General features: G+C 38.4%; 1 protein-coding gene and 1 long non-coding RNA gene across 3 annotated transcripts in view; one reads left to right on the top strand and one right to left on the bottom strand.

Moving 5' to 3' along the window:
• The window catches only part of SLC4A4 (solute carrier family 4 member 4), a 462,487-nt gene that overhangs the window by 3,808 nt on the left and 439,476 nt on the right, over positions 1 to 19,203 (bottom strand). The window lies entirely within an intron of this gene.
• Positions 78 to 10,732, top strand: LOC309862463. The gene is made up of 3 exons (XR_014310535.1): positions 78 to 124; positions 1,395 to 1,525; positions 10,583 to 10,732. It is a non-coding gene; the product is annotated as an uncharacterized lncRNA (long non-coding RNA).

Raw genomic sequence — 19,203 nt, forward strand, 5'->3', positions numbered from 1 at the left:
TGATTAGTCCTAACTGGGCCACATGTCCTCCCTTGGATCATACCTGGGGCAAAGGAATTAGGCACCAAGACTGGCTGTTCCTCTGGAGTGATGTTAACATCAGCCCCACCAGAGTCAATGTTGGGTAAGGAATAGGAGCGTTGAGTGGGGCTGGGGCCAGCTCTAGCTCGCTGGGTGTTGACTGTACGCATCTCTTCCCAACTCTAGATGCACTATATGGGAATCAGCCATGGTGGGAATTTATACATAATAGACACCAGCATACGCTGCAATATAATACATTTTTTGTTTATTTTCCTGAAAGCAGATTGTTACACATTTACCAGAAAGTCCTGCATGGGAGCACCCCCCACCCCCAGGGCTGGGTTTAGGAAGACAAAGTGTGGAGAGGAGAGACAGGCTATGCTACTATCAGACCCATTTATTTTCTATGAGAGCAGTCGATAAATAGTATCTACAAAACCAGCAGGTATATTAACTTTTGCAATGGTTTTTCATGAACAGAATTCTGGGATTAAAAATGGTCATTTAACTACAACAATTATACATTAGCTATCCTGCGACAAGAAAATGAAAAGCTTTAAAGGTTTAAAAAGAAAAAAAGGATATCTTTTTAAACTTCCACCTGCTTTCAGACTGCTCCAAGTAGAGTTTTGGAATTGTTTTTTACATGGCATTTACTCACCTCACAAGTGTTCAAATAGAGACAAATAATATTAACATGTTTCAAGAAAAGAAAAAAAAATACCATCTACATGCAGATAATTCTGTAAAAACATGACCTGTATACCATGGCATTTCATTTGGAATAAATTCTACCTCAGTCTTTCCTCAGGTCATTTATGGAAAAATAACCCTGTGGTTGAGTCTGTCTTTGCCGAGGAAAATATCATATCCCGATGCCTGTTACCCATGTTAAATAATGATAATATATCATAATAATGATATATTTGATAAATATTCTAAAGCATATATAGAATATAAATATTCTCTAGCATGTGGGGATTCTTTTCACAAATCCCCACATGCTATACAACAGCCATTATCTCACAAATATTGGAACACTACCCACATCCCAGTCTCTGGTTTCATTTTAATGCAAGAGTGAAAGTGAGCAAACTTCTATGACTCTCTCTCAATACTGATATTTCTAAGATTTGAGGACGTTCCTTGTAAAATGGCTCATGATCATGGGCTAGGCTGCCTAATTAAGTGCCCTTTTCTTAGATCATGCACAGGGCTCCCTGTTTTTTGTGTCAAAAGAAGTTTGTTTGTTTGCTCATCTCTTTGTTTGTTTGTTTGTTTGTTTTTTCCCAAGAGAAACTTTTTTGTCAAATTTTTGTTGTTGTTATTGTTGTTGTTGTTGTTATAGATTTTATCTACTTATTTAACAGAGACAGACAGCAATGGAGGGAACACAGAGAAGGAACGTGGGAGAGGGAGAAGCAGGCTTCCTACTGAGCAGGCAGGCTGATGGGGTCATGACCTGAGCCGAAGGCAGACGCTTAATGACTGAGCCATGCAGGTGCCCTTCTTTTTGTTAAATTTAGATGTAACTACATTTATTGAGCAAATGATAATAATAGCTATGGCATAACTTATCACATTAACGCAACTAACATCTATTGAACACTTACTACCTTGCCTGGTAGGCACTGCGCTACAGACCACCATCCTACTGAATCCATACAATAGCCCTAAGAGACAGGAAATCTTATTCCCTTTTGACATATGAGAACACCGAAGCAGAAAGAAGAGAACAAACCCTCTCAAGGTCACAAAACCACTGAATGGCATTGCCGGGGATCAAACCCCGGTGTGACCCCAAACTCCATGCCCTCAACTCTCTGAGTCTGTTAGCTAAAGGACTAAGGTGCTGCACGTATCCACTTCCCACACACAAAGTCTCTGGGGTGCAGGTTTTGTTAGTTACCTTTGCAGGTGATCTTAACAGGGCTCAAGGAGTTTAGGAAACATGCCCAAATTTCTAAAGCCGCAAGCAGTAATTGCCTGAAGTGGATTTCAGAGCCAACTAACTTCTTACCCTGAGCTCTTACTCCTACTGTGCACTTCTCGGCAGAGTTAAGGGATTGAAATGTGTTATAAGTTTACTGATTTGAAAATTTCAAGAAAACAGGCTTAAATGATTACTGTATCAGTGTTTGGCTATATTAAAAACATGCCATTTATTCAGAGTCTCAATTCTATTACAGTCGAGGGTAACAATAGAGAGTGAGCGCTAGAGTAAATCACAGACTCCCACCAATTTTCTGGGAAGAAAATGTCAGAGGGGGAATCTATGCTATAGAAGAAGGAGAAATGTATCTACACTAGCCAGTAGAAATAGAGTCGATTGTTGAATCCAGGAGGCATTATGCCAGCCAGCCAGAACTCAGAGAAAGAGAAAACAAACAGAGAAATTGGGCAGAATCATCTGTACCCTTTAATCACAATAGAGCAGCCAGAACAGGCCACGCTGAGTTAAACATCCATCGCAACCGCACTGCACATAGCCAACTCCGAGTCACTCCGGCCCTAGCACCAACTCTTACTGTAACGGCATCATAATGAGAAAATGACATGCAAATGAAGTAAACAGTGGTTAGGGGCAGTCACAGACTTGTAATTGCCTCAATTTGGGGGGAGTTGTGGTGGGCTTCCGGGGGATGGTGTGCAATTCAGAACAAGAATAATTTTCATGAAATGACAGGCCATGACACCTGTGAGAGTTACCTGCGTGGCCTGTGCACTCAAGGGAAGGAGCAGAGCCTGAGTCCTGTGACCTTGTCACGTCTCAAGTGGACTCCAAGTCTGGGTTAATCTAAGTGATAAAGCATGTAGATTTCCTCATTGTCTTGCCACACCTGATCACTGATGCATGGAAAGGAACCCTAGAAATCAGAAACAATGGGCTGGAATGAATAATTGGAAAAGTAGACCATGTTTCTCATAGCAGAATCAACAACACAAAGGTACCAGTTCTCTAGGAGCACAAAGTAGCCAACAACGTGACCACTTTGAACCACTTCAAAATCTTGAAATTAAGGAAAACTTAAAGTTCCTAATGAAACAAAGGTAATTTGTTAAGAGAGTCCCTGAACATAGGTTGGAAGGGGGTATCGGATTCGTAAAATTCTCTTTTTCAGTAAGAATTCTAATAAATCAGACAGAGTTTGGTAATTAGGAAGGTGGGGGTGAGGCGTATTACAGGAAAAGGTGTTTGGGAAGGTGGGCAAGGATCAGGCCTGTCATAGTGGCAACAGGCTCAGAGATAGTCCAGGAAATATTCAAGATATTTATTTATTTATTTATTTATTTATTTGGAGAGCATGTGCTAGTGGGGAGGGCAGGGGTGGGGGAGGGAGAGAGAAGTTCAAGCAGGCTCCACACCCACCTCAAGGCTCACTCTCACTACCCTGAGATCAAGACCTGAGCTGAAATCAAGAGTCAGTTGCTTAGGTGACTGAACCACCCAGCCACCCCTTCACGATCCAAATTTAGGTGGCTATATACACTAGCAGACTTGTAGACTAGGGAATCAGGAACTTCTGTTTGCCTTCTGGAATTATAAGCAAAGACAGAAAGCTTTCCTCACTGCCTTTAGGCCAGATGAAGTGTATCACTTAGAGCATAGGTAATAAGCGTTACCTCACTGTGTGCTCAGATCTGTCTTCCCCCAGTAGACTGTGAGCCCCTCACAGACAGAGAAGCCCCCTCACACAGCAAAAACCAAACAAATATTTATTGGATAGAACAAATGAAGAAATATTAAAGTCTAGTTGTATTGCCCCAACTCATCTTGAAACTATGTCAGGAGAGCAATGGCAAGTCTTTGTTCCCATGCAGACATTCCTCTCCTGTTTAAACCCAAACTAATTCAAAGTCTGATAATTCTGCCTTTTAAATTATTTCTTTCTGAGGGATACTATTGCTTGTTTGAGCTACCCACTTTGCTGCTGCTTCATCTATCTTGTTCTTAACTCTGGATCTGCGGTCAGCGTCCTACGGGGTGGACACCACTCGACACAAAATGAGTGGGAGTGGGATGGCCCAAGCTGCCCTTCAGCTGAAGTGTGAAGTAATTGAAATGTGAGTTTGCCTGCCTCCCACCTCCTCTCTCAGTAGCCTAGATTGGGAAGATATTGTGTATATTTTCTTGGAATAATGCCACTCACATAAGTATGGCAATTAGAGCTTAAATCTACCCTTCTATTTCCCAGTATCCCTGTTGAGGGTGCTGTGAGACTATCTAAGGATGAACATGGCCACTGCTATGACAGGGTTAGGGTTAGGTTCCCAGTAGGGTTAGATTAGTGTTAGGTTAGAGTTAGGGTTAGGGTTAGGGTTAAGTTGCAGTTAGGGTTAGAGTTTGGGTTATGGATAGTGTTTGGGTAGGGTTAGGGTTTGGATTAGGGTTAGAAGTAAGGAGCACAGTACTCCAACAAATACGAGAGAGAATGTGAACATCTTGTACCCATTCCTGGTTGTACATGCTTGCCTGAAAAGGGAAAATAGGGTATTTAAGAGATACGTATTTGGACTTTAGAAGATATAATAATTATTTGCTAGTGTCCGGATGACTCATTCTTGTGAGAAAACAGCTGGTGTCATCCTTCCTCAGGTCTCAGTTTGTACTGCAGCTTCGAATTCTTGTCTGAATTTGTTCTTGCACAGGTTACTTTCTCTTTTTATTCTGTCCCATCTCTGTTGCCCTTTGAGAGAGAGCCCACCTATGGTACCTTCTATGGCCAGAATCCTGCTGGAACCCATTTGGATTGATTATCATTTTCTCCTCTCTGAGCTTTATAAGAATTCTGTAATTAATGTAATTATTCTGGGTATCATAATCTTCATTTTTAAAGTGTAAAAATACTATTTTTGGTGGTGTTGTGAAGATGAAATGTGTAAAATACTTGAAGAAATGCCTCACTCATAGTAAATACTATGTAAGTCTGTGACAGTATTATTCTTCATCACATTTACAACTGCCTATTTATTTATTCATTTATTTATATATTTAAGATCACTTAATATATGATCTACCCTTGTAACATATTTTAAGGGTACAATACAGACTAGTTACCTACAATCACCATGTTGTACATTGGAACTCTAGAACTAACTCTTCTTTCATAAATGATGTTTATGCCTGTTGATTAACAACTCTCCATTCCTCCTTCCCTTAGTCTCTGTCAACTCCTAGTTCATTCTTTGCATCTAGAAGTTTCACTGTTTTTAGATAACTAATATAAGTGTAATTATGCAGTATTTGTCCTTCTGCAACTGGCTTATTTCACTTACCATGATGTTCTCAAAGTTCTTCATGTTGCCTCATAGTGCAGGATTTCTTTCTTTTTTAGGACTGATAATATTCCATGTGTATACACCACATTTTCTTTATCCATTCTTTTGTTGATGGACATTTAGGTTGTTTCCATATCTTGGCTATTGAGAATAGTACTTCGATGAACATGAGAGCACTTATATCTCTTTAAGATCTTGATTTCAGGGGTGCCTGGGTGGCTCAGTGGGTTAAAGCCTCTGCTTTTGGCTCAGGTCATGATCTCAGGGTCCTGGGATCGAGTCCCGCATCTGGCTCTCTGCTCAGCCAGGAGCCTGCTTCCCTCTCTCTCTCTCTGCCTGCCTCTCTGCCTACTTGTGATATCTCTCTATAAAATAAATAAATAAAATCTTAAAAAAAAAAAAAAGCTCTTGATTTCAATTATTTGAGTAAATACCCATAAGTGGGATTGCTGGACCTTCTAGTAATTTCAGTTTAATTTTTTTAAAAAGCTCTAAAATGTTTTTCATAGATGCATCATTATGCATTCCCACCAACAGCGTACAATAGTGTCCAATTTTTTCACATTCTTGCAAACAATTGATGTCTCTTTTTTAAAATAATGGCTATTCTAATAGGTGTGAGGTGATAGCTCATCATGGTTTTGATTTGCATTTTTCTCATGATTAGTGATTTTGAACATCTTTTCATATAAATGTTGGTCATTTATAAGTCTTATTTGAATAATTGTCTATTCAAGTCTTCGGCTCATTTGTTAAATTTAATTATTAGATGTTTTTGCTATTGAGTTATTGGAGTTCCTCATATATTTCAGAAATTAACCCCTTATTAGGGATTTTGAAAATTCTTTTTCTTTTCCATTCTATAGATTGTCTTTTCACTCTGTCAATTGTTTCCTTTGAGTCACAAAAGCTTTTTTTTTTAAATTTTTTATTTTTTATAAACATATATTTTTATCCCCAGAGGTACAGGTCTATGAATCACCAGGTTTACACACTTCACAGCACTCACCAAAGCACACACCCTCCCCAATGTCCATAACCCCACCCCCTTCTTCCAACCCCCTCCTCCCAGCAACCCTCAGTTTGTTTTGTGAGTTTAAGAGTCACTTACGGTTTGTCTCCCTCCCAATCTTAATTTGCTGTAGTCTTAATTGTCCAGTTTTGCTTTTTTGTTGCCTATGCTTTTGGTGTCATATCCATGAAATTATTGTCAAAACCTATGTCGTGAAGATTTTCCCGTATGTTTCTTCTAGGTGTTTTACAGTTTCAAGTCTTATATTTAGTCTTCAATCCAGTTTGAGTTGATTTTTATGTGTTGTGTAAGACAAGGGCCCATTTTTGTTCTTTTGCCCGTGGATATCCAGTTTTCCCAACACCATTTGTGGAAGGGACTATTGTTTCCATGTTTTATATTCTTGACTCACTTGTTAAAAATGAGTTAACTATGACGAAGTGGTGATGCAACATGGGGGCTTAAGTGGGTAGGAGAAGAATCAATGAAACAAGATGGGATCGGGAGGGAGACAAACCATAAGTGACTCTTAATCTCACAAAACAAACTGAGGGTTGCTGGGGGGAGGGGGTTTGGGAGAAGGGGGTGGGATTATGGACATTGGGGAGGGTATGTGCTTTGGTGAGTGCTGTGAAGTGTGTAAACCTGGTGATTCACAGACCTGTACCCTTGGGGATAAAAATATATGTTTATAAAAAATAAAAAATTTAAAAAAATGAGTTAACTATAAATGTGTGAATTTATTTCTAGTCTGTCTATTCTGTTCCATTGGTCTACATGTCTATCTTTATGTTAGTACCATATTTTTCAATTACTATAGCTTTATAATATATTTTGAAATGGGAAATATGATGATTTCAGATCTGTTCTTTTCTCAAGATCATTTTGACTATTCAGGCCTTTTGTGGCTCCCTATGAATTTTACTCATTTTTTACAGATTTTATTTATTTATATCAGAGAGAGGCAGAGAGGGAGAGAGCACATGAGTGGTGGGAATTGGCACAGGGAGATGGAAAAGCAGACTCTCCCCACTGAGCTGGGAACCCAACAGTGGGACTCAATCCCAGGACTCTGAGATCATGACCTGAGCCAAAGGCAGATGCCTAACTGAATGAGCCATGCAGGCACCCCCGTATGAATTTTAGAAAAGGTTTTTTTCTATTTCTGTACAAAATGATATTGAGTTTTTGATAGAGATTGCATTGAACCTGTAAATTACTCTTGGTAGTGTGAACATTTACCCAATATTGAGTTTTCTAATCCATGAACATGCACTATCCTTCCATTTGTTTTTGTTTTGTTTAATTTCTTTTATCAATGATCTGTAGTTTTCAGTGTGCAGATCTTTTACCTCCTTGGTTAAATTTATTCATAAGCATTTTATGATAGTGTTTTCTAATTTCCTTTTTAGATAGTTTAGATAGTTATTAGTGTATAGAAACACAACTTCTTTTTGTGTTCATTTTATATCCTGCAACTTTGCTGAATTCATTTATTAGTCCTAGAAGTTTGGAGGTCAGGTGTAGAGTCTTTAGGGTTTCCTATATGCAAGATGATGTCATCTGCAAACAGATAATTTTACTCTCCCTTTCTAATTTGGATACATTTTATTCATTTTCCTCACCTCACCTAATGGCCCTGGCTAGGTTTTCCATACTGTGTTGAATAAAAGTGGCAAGAATGGGCATACTTGCCCTGTTGTGCTTAACCAAGGAACCACAAGCCGATGTAGGACAGAGAGATAAGCAGGACTCATCTCTTCTGAGATTGTAATAATGATTCTCCATTGTCTGTGAAGATGAAGAGAAGCTTGTCAATAATGTGGAAGGGGAATTTCTTTCAATACAGACGTTCTGTGTACAAATCGTGTCTCTGAAGCCCTTTCTGCATGATTTGAGATGGTTTGGTGGTTTGAGATGGTTTCTCAACTCATGTTGTTACAATATTTGTGGATGTAAAGACTGCTTAATTCGGTATATCATTTGCTCTGAGAACACAAATAATATAAACTCTATAACAAAGAATTTGTCCCTAAAATATTAAAAGAAGCTACCCCTGAGACAGATTCAATTGTAAACAATGGTGAATGTAACACAAATGATGTAACATAGGACAAAATCTACTGCAGATTGTAAATAATTTCTAAAACTTTTTGCTATAATTACAATCTAAAAATGCAAGGAAACAAATACAAAGGAAATAGTAAAAGAAATACCAAATGAGAAAATGCCCCATTAAGCTAGGTCTCTGCTAGTGAGTCTATGTTTTTCAAACGATTTTCCCATTTCATCTCAATTGCTGAATTTGTTGGCATAAAGCTGTTCCGAATATCCATGTGTATTGAAACTGTGGGAATAACCCCTGTCTTGTTCCTGATATTGGTGACTCACTCTTCTATTTTTCATTATTGGTCTAGCTTCAGAAATGATCAGTTTGATCTTTTCAAAGAACCAGCTCTAGGTTTTGTTTATTTTCTCTAATATTTGTCACTTTCCAATTATATTGTTTCTCACTTTTATTATTTCCTTTTTTCTATTTTGTCAGGGTTTACTCTGGGTTTTTTTCTAACTTTTTGTTGTGAAGTCTTTTGATCATTGATTTCAAACCTTTCTTCTAAAGTAAACATTAAATGTAATATATCAGTTGCCTAATTGCTATGATATAAGGTAATACATATTAGGTATCAAATACATGATATAAACAATCAAAAAAGATACTGGGAAAGCTTCATAGAAGAGGAGATGACATTTGATATGGGCCTTAGTTAAAAGGTTGACTAGAAGGGAAGTTTGGAGGCAGAAAGAATGATTCCAGGGCACAGAGTGTTGGCTGAGGGGAAGGTGCATGCCGGGAAGTGGAAGGACACACTATGAAAGAAACAGTTTCTAATACTGCAGGGATTCAAAAACTCTCTTAAAACTCTTTTTTTTTTTTTTTTTAACCTTCCAAGTGAAGGTTTTGTTAACCTTGTGAAAGCTGCGCATGTGAACAGATGTACTCTGGAAAAACAAAATCGGATCAATACTGGCCAGAGAACAAAGGGGTTCTGACCCGAATGATTTCCACGTTTGGCTACTGTATATCAATCACAGGCGACAGCAGCGACTGTTCTGCTGTGACAGAGAAGAGCTAGACTGATTTCCGTTAGACATGCTTCTGCTAAAATAGATTAATTCTTAGTCATCAGAATTTGATTTGGGCTCAAGCTTAGCAGGCTAATTTTCAGCCTATGGGAATAAAGTCACTGTAATTTTCGGATCATTTAATGGAAAAGAAGCCAGCAATGATAGAAGAAAAACACCAGGCCAAGAAACTACCAATGTCAAATATTTCCTACATCTCTAAACAGCATCTGATCAGGGTTTACTTTTTTTTTTTTTTAAGATTATTTATTTATTTATTTGACAGGGATCACAAGTAGGCAGAGGGGTAGGCAGAGAGAGGGGGAAGCAGGCTCCCTGCTGAGCAGAGAGCCAGATGCGGGCCTGGATCCCAGGATACTGGGATATGACCTGAGCCGAAGGCAGAGGCTTTAACCCACTGAGCCACCCAGGCGCCCAGGGTTTACTTTTAAAGGCACAATTCTCCTAATAATTAAGAGGGGGATTTTTCTCAGGGTGCATAGTTTACTACTGGGGGAAACATCACTGGAACAAGGCTCATTAAACCTTTGCTTTTCATCACAGTCTAACTCTTATTGCTGAGGTTCCCTACAATTTGATGCAATGGTTTGGGGCAATTATTTCACTTCCAAAGGAATATAGGGTGTTTTGGAGCAAACAGTAAACAGCAAGGAATACTCCAGTGGGAGCTTGGTTTTTAAGGAATAGTAATTGGTGGCTTTTCTTTACTTTCTCTCATTGAAAAGCTGCCCTTGCTCTATAACCAACTTGACTCGAACACACACGTACTTATTAAATGCAGGCATGCCTTCCATGCATGAGGAAGGCATGGATGAGGAATAGCTCCTGATGAGGAATGGCTCCTGATCCTTGCCCTTGAGATTGCCCAGTGCCATGGGGAGACAGTGTGAGATGTGCTATAAAAGGAGGAAAGTACAAGGTGCGGTGGAAACCCTGAGCCTGAAGAAGTTAGAGGACACGTCCCTCAGGCGGTCACCATCTCACTGAGTCGTGAAACGTGATGAGAACTTTGGCAGGATTATGAACTAGCAGTCACACCCGGCCGTTCAAATACTATTAAGTAAACAACAGCCATTAGTCCTATTTTACCATTTTTTCCACCAATGTCCTTTTCTCTTCTAGAATCCAATTCAGGATACAACATGGCATTTAGTTGTCACATCTCATTAGCTTGCTCAGCTCTGCGGCAGTTGTATCATTTTTTCTTTATTTCCCATGACTGACAATTTTAAAGAGACTTGACCATGTGTTTTATAAAATTCCTTCAGTTTAGATTTTTCTGGTGTCTTGTTAATGATTGAATTGGAGTTATGAGTTTGCAGGAAGAACATCACAGAGGTGAGGGGTCTTCATTGCATCAAATCAGAGGTACATGGTATCAACCTGACACAGCACCGTTGGTGTTGACCCCCAACCCCTGGTTAAAGGTGCTTCAAGTTGAGTTTGCAAAGTATAGAAAAGTTATTAATAATTCTCTTTTCTTACTCTTGTCTTTGCCTAAGAGTCAATAAGTCCATGCCACACTCAAGGGAAGAGTATCTACACATACCATTTGAATACTTTTGTCAGGAGGATTTTTCCTTCTCTCCCATTTATTTATTTAATCATTTATTTATTTCTGTTGGGACAAATACATTTTACTTTGGGTTATTATTATTATTTTTAAATATTTTACCTATTTATTTGACAGACAGAAATCAGAAGTAAGCAGAGAGAGAGGAGGAAGCATGGTCCCTGCTGAGCAGACAACCTGAGGCAGGGCTTGATCTCAGGACCCTGGGATCATGACCAGAGCCGAAGGCAGAGGCTTTAACCCACTGAGCCACCCAGGCACCTCACAGTTATTATTCAACACTATAGCAATACTTTTTGTTCAAATTGTTCCAGCTTTGGCCATTGGGAGCTCTATCTGGTCATCTCTGGTGTCCTTTGACAGACACCCACGTTTATATTCTTTCAGCATTTCCTTGCTTTTTGGGCACAAGATGCTATGAGATCACATTGTACTATCCATGAACCAGTCCTAGAATCAGCCATTTCCCAGTGAGCCCTGTCTCATTTTATGGGAGAACAGTATTTATTGACCAAGATATGCACACTAGGTATGGAGTTTTTTCAACGTGTTTATAACCTGAGATAAACTCGAAATGGATAAAAGACCTCAATGTGAGGCAGGACCTGCCAAAATCCTAGAGGAGAACATAGACAGCAACCTCTTTGACATCAGCCACAGCAACTTCTTTCAAGATATGTCTCCAAAGGCAAAGGAAACAAAAGCAAAAGTGAAGTTTTGGGACTTCATCAAGGTCAAAAGCTTCTGCACAGCAAAGGAAACTTATCAAAACAAAGAGGCAACCCACTGAATGGGAGAAGATATTTGCAAATGACTACAAAGGGCTGATATCCAATATCTATAAAGAACTACTCAAACTCAACACACACAAAACAGATAATCACATCCAAAAAATGGGCAGAAGACATGAACAGACACTTCTCCAAAGAAGACATACAGATGGCTAACAGACACATGAAAAAATGTTCATCACCATTAGCCATCAGGGAGATTCAAATCAAAACCACATTGAGATACCACCTTACACCAGTTAGAATGGCCAAAATTAACAAGACAATAAACAAGAAGTGTTGGAGAGGATGTGGAGAAAGGGGAACTCTCTTACACTGTTGTCAGGATTAAAAATTGGTACAGCCACTTTGGATAACAGTGTGGAGATTCCTTAAGAAATTAAAAATAGAGCTACCCTATAACCCTGTAATTGCACAGGGTATTTACCCCCAAAGATATAGATGCAGTGAAAAGAAGGGTTATTTGTACCCCAATGTTCATAGCAGCAATGGCCACAGTCACCAAACTGTGGAAGGAACCAAGATGCCCTTCAATGGATGAATAGATATAGAAGATATGGTCCATATATACAATGGAGTATTATGCCTCCATCAGAAAGGATGAATACCCAACTTTTCTATCAACATGGATGGGACTCGAAGAGATTAGGCTGAGTGAAATAAGTCAAGCAGAGACAGTCAAGTATCATATGGTTTCACTTACTTGTGGAGCATAAGGAATAATACAGAAGACATTGGGAGATGGAGAGAAGTGAGTTGGGGGAAATTGGAGGGGGAGACAAACCATGAGAGACTATAGACTCTGAGAAACAAACTGAAGGTTTTGGAAGGGAAGAGGGTGGGGGGTTGGTTGAGCATTGTGATGGGTATTATGGAGGGCACGTATTGCATGGAGCACTGGGTGTGGTGTATAAACAATGAGTTTTGGAACACTAAAACAATTAAATTTAATTTAAAAAAAAAACAGGCATGAAGGAAATAGAAGAAATAATAGCAAAAAAAAAAAAATACTGGAAGCTGAAAAGTAACTGGCCAATTGGAAAATTTCTTAACAAACTATGAAAAATAAAACGTAACCCAGCACTGGCAGAAAGCCAACTGGTACCACAGAACCCCCAGAAAGACTTGGAATTAGAGGTGCCAGCTACCTCTGAAAAATGGGAGTGCGGATAAGCTAACAAGAGAAGAATGGATAAACGGCCATGAGATAAGCTCTTTGCTCCCTAGATCTCTCCCTACACTCTGTACAGCCTGATAATTATTTCTGCCAGGCTAGCCTAGAACTGGGAGTTTACTCTCCAGAGAAATTCAACCAGAGGACTCTGGACTTGGGCACTGTAGGCTTAGTGGAGAGGGTGTCAGACTGAAAACAAGAGAATTAAAGAAAAGGTTCTACATGAAATTTTGAGACTTCCTACTCCTATTCTTATTTGTCTCTCGGAGCACAAGCAGCCAGATTGGAGGATTGCTCTCTGGATAAATGAAAAGAAAAGACCCACAAGTAGTGACAGTCAGGGGTCCCAATGTATGTGGTCCAGTCTACCTCCCTCATGATGAATCTTGTTGTGAAAGGTATCAAACATAAAGAATATGAATAACATATATGTATAACAGACATAGGTTTATTTGTATATATATGAAAAGATATAGATGAACAATTGTATAACATAAAATAATTACAAACATCTATAGCAACTATTAAGGTAAAATTTTTTAAAAATGATGAAAATAAACATTTTGTAGCTACCACCAAGGTTAAGAAATTGCCAGTGCTATAGAAGGAAACCACTGATTCATACCCCCTTCCCCTACTTATAGGGGTAAACATAATTCTATTTTTTAGGCTTATTTTACCATTATGTAGACTATATAAATAGCCCTGAAAATATACTTTTTTTTGCCTTTTTAAAAATTTATAGACAGTGTTATTCCAGTGTATTATTTATTACTTGATTCTTCAACATACTATTTGAGAGATTGATTTATGTTGATTGTGATGGTTAATTTTATGTGTCAACATGACTGGTTCACAGGGTACCCAGATATTTCTAGAATGTTATTCTAGGTGTTTCTGGATAAGATTAACAGTTGCATTGGTAGACGGAGTAGAGCAGATTGCCATCCCCAGTGCTGATGGGCTTCATCCATGTAGTTGAAGGTCTGAATGGAATAAAAAAGCTGATGCTCCAGTGAGTAAGGACTCCTCCTGACTGCCTTTGAGCTGGGTCATCATTAATATTTGTCTTTCCCCGACTTTGGACCTGGCCTGAAACATTGACTCTGCCTGAGTTTGGGCTCTCTCGGTTCTCAGGTAGAGAACTTGGATTGGAATGACATCACTGACTCTACTGAGTCTTCAATTCATCCACTTACTGGCAGATCTCACGGAACTTGTTCATAATCATGTGACCCAATTGCTATAATAAACCCCACTCCCTCTTTCTCTCCATATCCTATTGGTCCTATTTGTCTGGGACACCTGTGACTAATACATTGATGAGTGTAATTGTAGTTTGTTCATTTCCTTTTCTGTATAGCATATATTTATCTATTTTAATATTAATGGATGTTTGTTTTGTTCAGAGTTATTATGATACCAATTTGGGATTACTATAAATAATACTAATATGGGTCTCCCTGTACATGTGTCCTAGTCCACATGAGAAAATTTCTCTTGGATGTATAACAAGGAATCACATTCCATCAGCTCTATAGATTCAGCACAGTGTTATTTTTAAAAGCTCAGCAAAAAAAATTTTTTTTCTTTTTAGAAATTGACATGCTTGCTAAAATATACATGAAATTTGGGAGCCTGGGTGGCTCAGTCAGTGAAGCGTCTGCCTGCAGCTGAGATCATGATCCAGGGTTCTAGGATGGAGGCCCACATTGGCTCCCGGCTCAGCAGGGAGGCTGCTTGTCCCTTTGCCTCTGCCTCCCTCTCTCTCTGTTTCTCATGAATAAAGAAATAAATTTTAAAATGCAATTCATTTTAAATTTTAAATTTTAAAAATGCAAATTCAAAAGATTAAGAATGGCCCAAACACTTTTGAAATAGAATTGAAAGACTTAACCTACCTGACTATTATTTATTTATTTATTTGACAGACAGATATCACAAGTAGGCAGGGGAGCAGGCAGAGAGAGGGGAGGAATCAGGCTCCCCGCCAAGCAGAGAGCCTGATAAGGGGCTCGACCCCAGGACCCTGGGATCACGACCTAAGCTGAAGGCAGAGGCTTTAACCCACTGAACCACTCAGATGCCCCTTAACCTACCTGATTTTAAGACTTATTAAAAGTTATCAGTTACAGTATCAAGATAGTAGACTATTTGTGTCAAGAATGATAACTTGATCAGTAGAAGAGAATGGAGAGTCTAGAAATATATCCACACATATCACCAATTTCTTTCTTTCTTTTTTTTTTTTTAAAGATTTTATTTATTTATTTGACAGAGAGAGATCACAAGTAGGCAGAGAGGCAGGCAGAGAGAGAGGAGGAAGCAGGCTCCCCGCTAAGCAGAGAGCCTGATGTGGGACTCAATCCCAGGACCCTGAGATCATGACCTGAGCCGAAGGCAGCGGCTTAACCCACTGAGCCACCCAGGCGCCCCTCACCAATTTATTTCTAACAAAGATGCAAAGCAATTTCATGGAGGAAGAATAGTTATTTGCTAAATGGTGCTAGAGCAATTGGATGCCCATATGCAAAATAATGAACCTTGACTATTACCTCATAATATATACACAATTTATCTTAAAATAGACCATAAAACTAAAAGTAAGAGCTAAGATTATAAAACTTCTAAAATCTTAATGACCTTGGGTTTGGTAGAATTCTTATATATAACACAAAAGGCACAAAATCTAAAAGAAAAAAAATTGGCATCAATGTTTAAAATTTCAGTCTTCAAAAAAACACTATTAATAAAATGAAAAGGTGAGCCATAGACTTGGGGGAAGTTTCTTAGCAATTCCTTTCCTCAATATATACCTCAGAGTCTAGAGTACACACAGCCACATATAAGTATGATCATAGCAGCTTTCCTCATAATAGCTTCAAACTGGAAATAACTTATATACTAGAAAATTACACAGCACTAAAAAAACAAATTACCAATACACACTACAACATGGGTGGCTTTCACAGATATTATGTTCAGCCAAAGAAACTAAACAGAAGAGAGTATACATTATATGATTCTCTTTACATGAAATTTAAGAATAGACAAAACTAAGGTGATCACAGGTGATGCAAGTCAAAACAGTGGTTACTTAAAGGAGATGGGATAGGTGTTGACTAAGAAACTCACAAGTGTACCTCTTGGATTTCTGAAAATATTCTGTATCTTGTTCTAAGTGGTGGTTATATAGGTATATACAAAGGTAAGATTTCACTGAGCTGAATACTTAAATGTATTATACTGTATGCTTCAGCCTTAAAAAAGTTATAGAAATGAAGAAATAAGTTATATATAGACATAAAATATATATACACATAAAAGTATATATACATATATATACTTAAAACATATATATGTGTTATATAAATACACACACACACACATATATATATAACACACATATGTTATCTTACATTAGAATGAGGAATTGCACTTAGTAAAAATAATCCATTAGAAGTAAGCAAAATCATGTCTTCGCCAGCAATCTTCAGTAAGAAACACCTTATTGATTTATAGTTTCTGACCTCATAGATTATGTGAATGTTACTGACCAGCCAAAGCAAGGGAATTTTACAGCATATGTTTATAGGCTAGATAAAATGTGTCTCTCCTTAACTTCCTTTTATAGAGCTGATGAGGTTAGAGTTGCTAGATTTTCCTGATTTATAGATTTTACAGATTTATAGAGTTGAGTTCTTCCTCCCTCTAGGAGGATTATACTTTACCACTTCCAGTCATGGCCGTATCATTTGCTTTGGTCAATGAAAAGTGAGAGGAAGAGAGGGGACCACCTGTGAGAACAAGCTCTTAAAGCTGCTAGGTGGGTCATGTTCTCTGTTCCCTCTGCCAAAAGACTGGTGGTGTCTAGATAGAGGTGCCCCACCAACCTGGGCTCTAGAATGAAGATGACCTGGTGGAGGACCATATTGGTAAGTAGCCTGAGAAATGAATCTTTGATGTTAAAATCCTTAACACTGAGATTTTTAAATTATTTGTTAGCATAGCATTATTTAGTTTAAACTGGTTTATGTAGAAATTGGTACCTGAAAGGCAGTGCTAACCTAACGAAAATCCAAGTAAGCTATGTGACATTGGTTCAGGAGACAGTCAGTAGGCAATAAAGAAACTTTGTTTCTGGAGTGATGACAATCCTTATTATGCACTGGCAAAACATTTGGTAAGACTGTTGTTTGTATTTACTTGGGAGATAGTTAATATATTGAGTGATCCTTGGATTTTAGTTGTAGGTATAGAGATTGACATACAAAATTAGTGGCAGACTTTACTTCTTTTTTATTATTTTTTAAATTTTTTAATTTTTTCAGCTAGCCAACATATAGTACATCATTAGTTTTTTATGTAGGTTCAATGATTAATTAGTTTTGTTATACATACCTTACTTCTTATATATTATAAGACAGATTAATTTAAGGAAAAAAATTTCAATTTACAATCAGAGATAAAAGGCAATAGGGTTGAAAGATACATTTGTTTCTCTTCCCTAAACATAAAAGGCAAAACTGAGAGGGTCTTTGACCTACAAAAGGGCAAGTAAAACTGACCTCATTTCAAGGACCAAATCCGATATATGGCCATTATATTCTTTGTTACAATGTTTGAATTAATTAAGATGGAGTCCTTTCAGTTGGATAAAATAGTTCATGGGTAAGAGATTAAAGGAATGACTTGACCCCCACTTCTAAGAAACTTGATTAGCTAAAGTCACCCATAATTAAGTTTAGAGAGAGAGAGGCATGTCTTGAAAAGAATAGAGGATGAGGCTATAGGCACATGAAGTTGGATGGAATCAAATAAAAGAGTCTAATTCATTTTACTAGTTGGGACTAAGTAGCATTGTGACTAATCTTGACTAAAAATGACCCTTATGGCCCCCAGTAGTCCATGTAGTGGAAGTAGCCTGAGAAAGTGGCCTGGTCCCCAAGGAAGACATATTCTCCAATGTCCTCTTCAATTGTAGCCAAGAAGAACATGGGAGAAAGAGGAACTTTCCAGAGAGTTGAACCAAGAGTCACAGAGAATAACAGCCTGGGAGCTTATTCTCTAAGAATGGAAGAGGGTTTCAAGGAATGTTCCTTATTCTTGGGGGTTGGGGTGGGGGAACATTCTTGAAAAATTTACCCACTGTAATTTCATAATTGCTTTATGCCTTTCATTATTTCTCTTTCTGAAAGGGAATATGTGTTGCAATTATCCTTTCTGTCTTCTATCATTGACTTGAGGATGTGTGGGTCCCTCACTGAAGAGAAACCTCAAAATGGTTTACTTTCATCTTGATGCTATTCCTGAAGTTTTGAGTTTTTTCTCCTCTGGGAGGGAAATGAATGTATTTTGTGTGCAGTGGGAGGGAAGCAGAATATCTGAATAAAATTTGGAACTGCATAAATCATGTTTTATACTATTCTTCATTTATCTTTATCTGAGGAAGGGTTATGTATCCCTCCTCGTTGACCTCCGGCTTGGTCCTATGACTTGCTTGAAACAATAAAATATGAGCAGAAGTTATCCATGCTTCTCTTTTGCGCTATTTTCACTCTGCCATGAATTTCCCTATATGCACCGATGGGGCATTCCTTTACCTTGGCTTATGAAGCAAAGATGACATGCAGCTGAGTGCCACCAACCTGTAATGGACTTGTTGCAGAAGGCAGAAATACACCTTTGTTGTTATAACTATGAGTTTTTGAAGCCGTTGTTCCTCAATGTAATTTTTTCTGAGCCAACTGATAGGGCTTTTCTTCCTCTTTTGGAGCTTTTCTGAACATATTGACCTTTTGAAAGATAAACCTGAGCCCTGTAGCACCCACCTCACCCAACAGATGCTTTAGCTGTTGGCTGAGAACATGAGTCACTCTATTGTGCTAGAAGAATAAATACTAAAATGTAGTGTTGGGAGAGTCAGGCTTGCTTTCTTGGGTTCTCATGACATCACTGAGGATGGGAAGAGACTTGTGGAAGCTTAGCTCAACAGGTTCCCACTTTGGCTTGGGAGCAAGAAGTATTCCTAATGAAATGCCCGAGAGATGGAAAACCTACTATAAAAGACTAGAACCATTAGCACATTGTGCTTGTTTTGAACTGGAAAACTAAATTTACTCCCATGGTATCACAGAAACTCAAAAATCTTGAGTGTCTAAGAGGATGTGAAGAAGCCTTGACTGTAGAGCTATTTCTTAGCTTC

The sequence above is a fragment of the Mustela nivalis genome (genome assembly GCF_964662115.1).
Source record: "Mustela nivalis genome assembly, chromosome: 4".
Lineage (NCBI taxonomy): Eukaryota > Metazoa > Chordata > Mammalia > Carnivora > Mustelidae > Mustela > Mustela nivalis.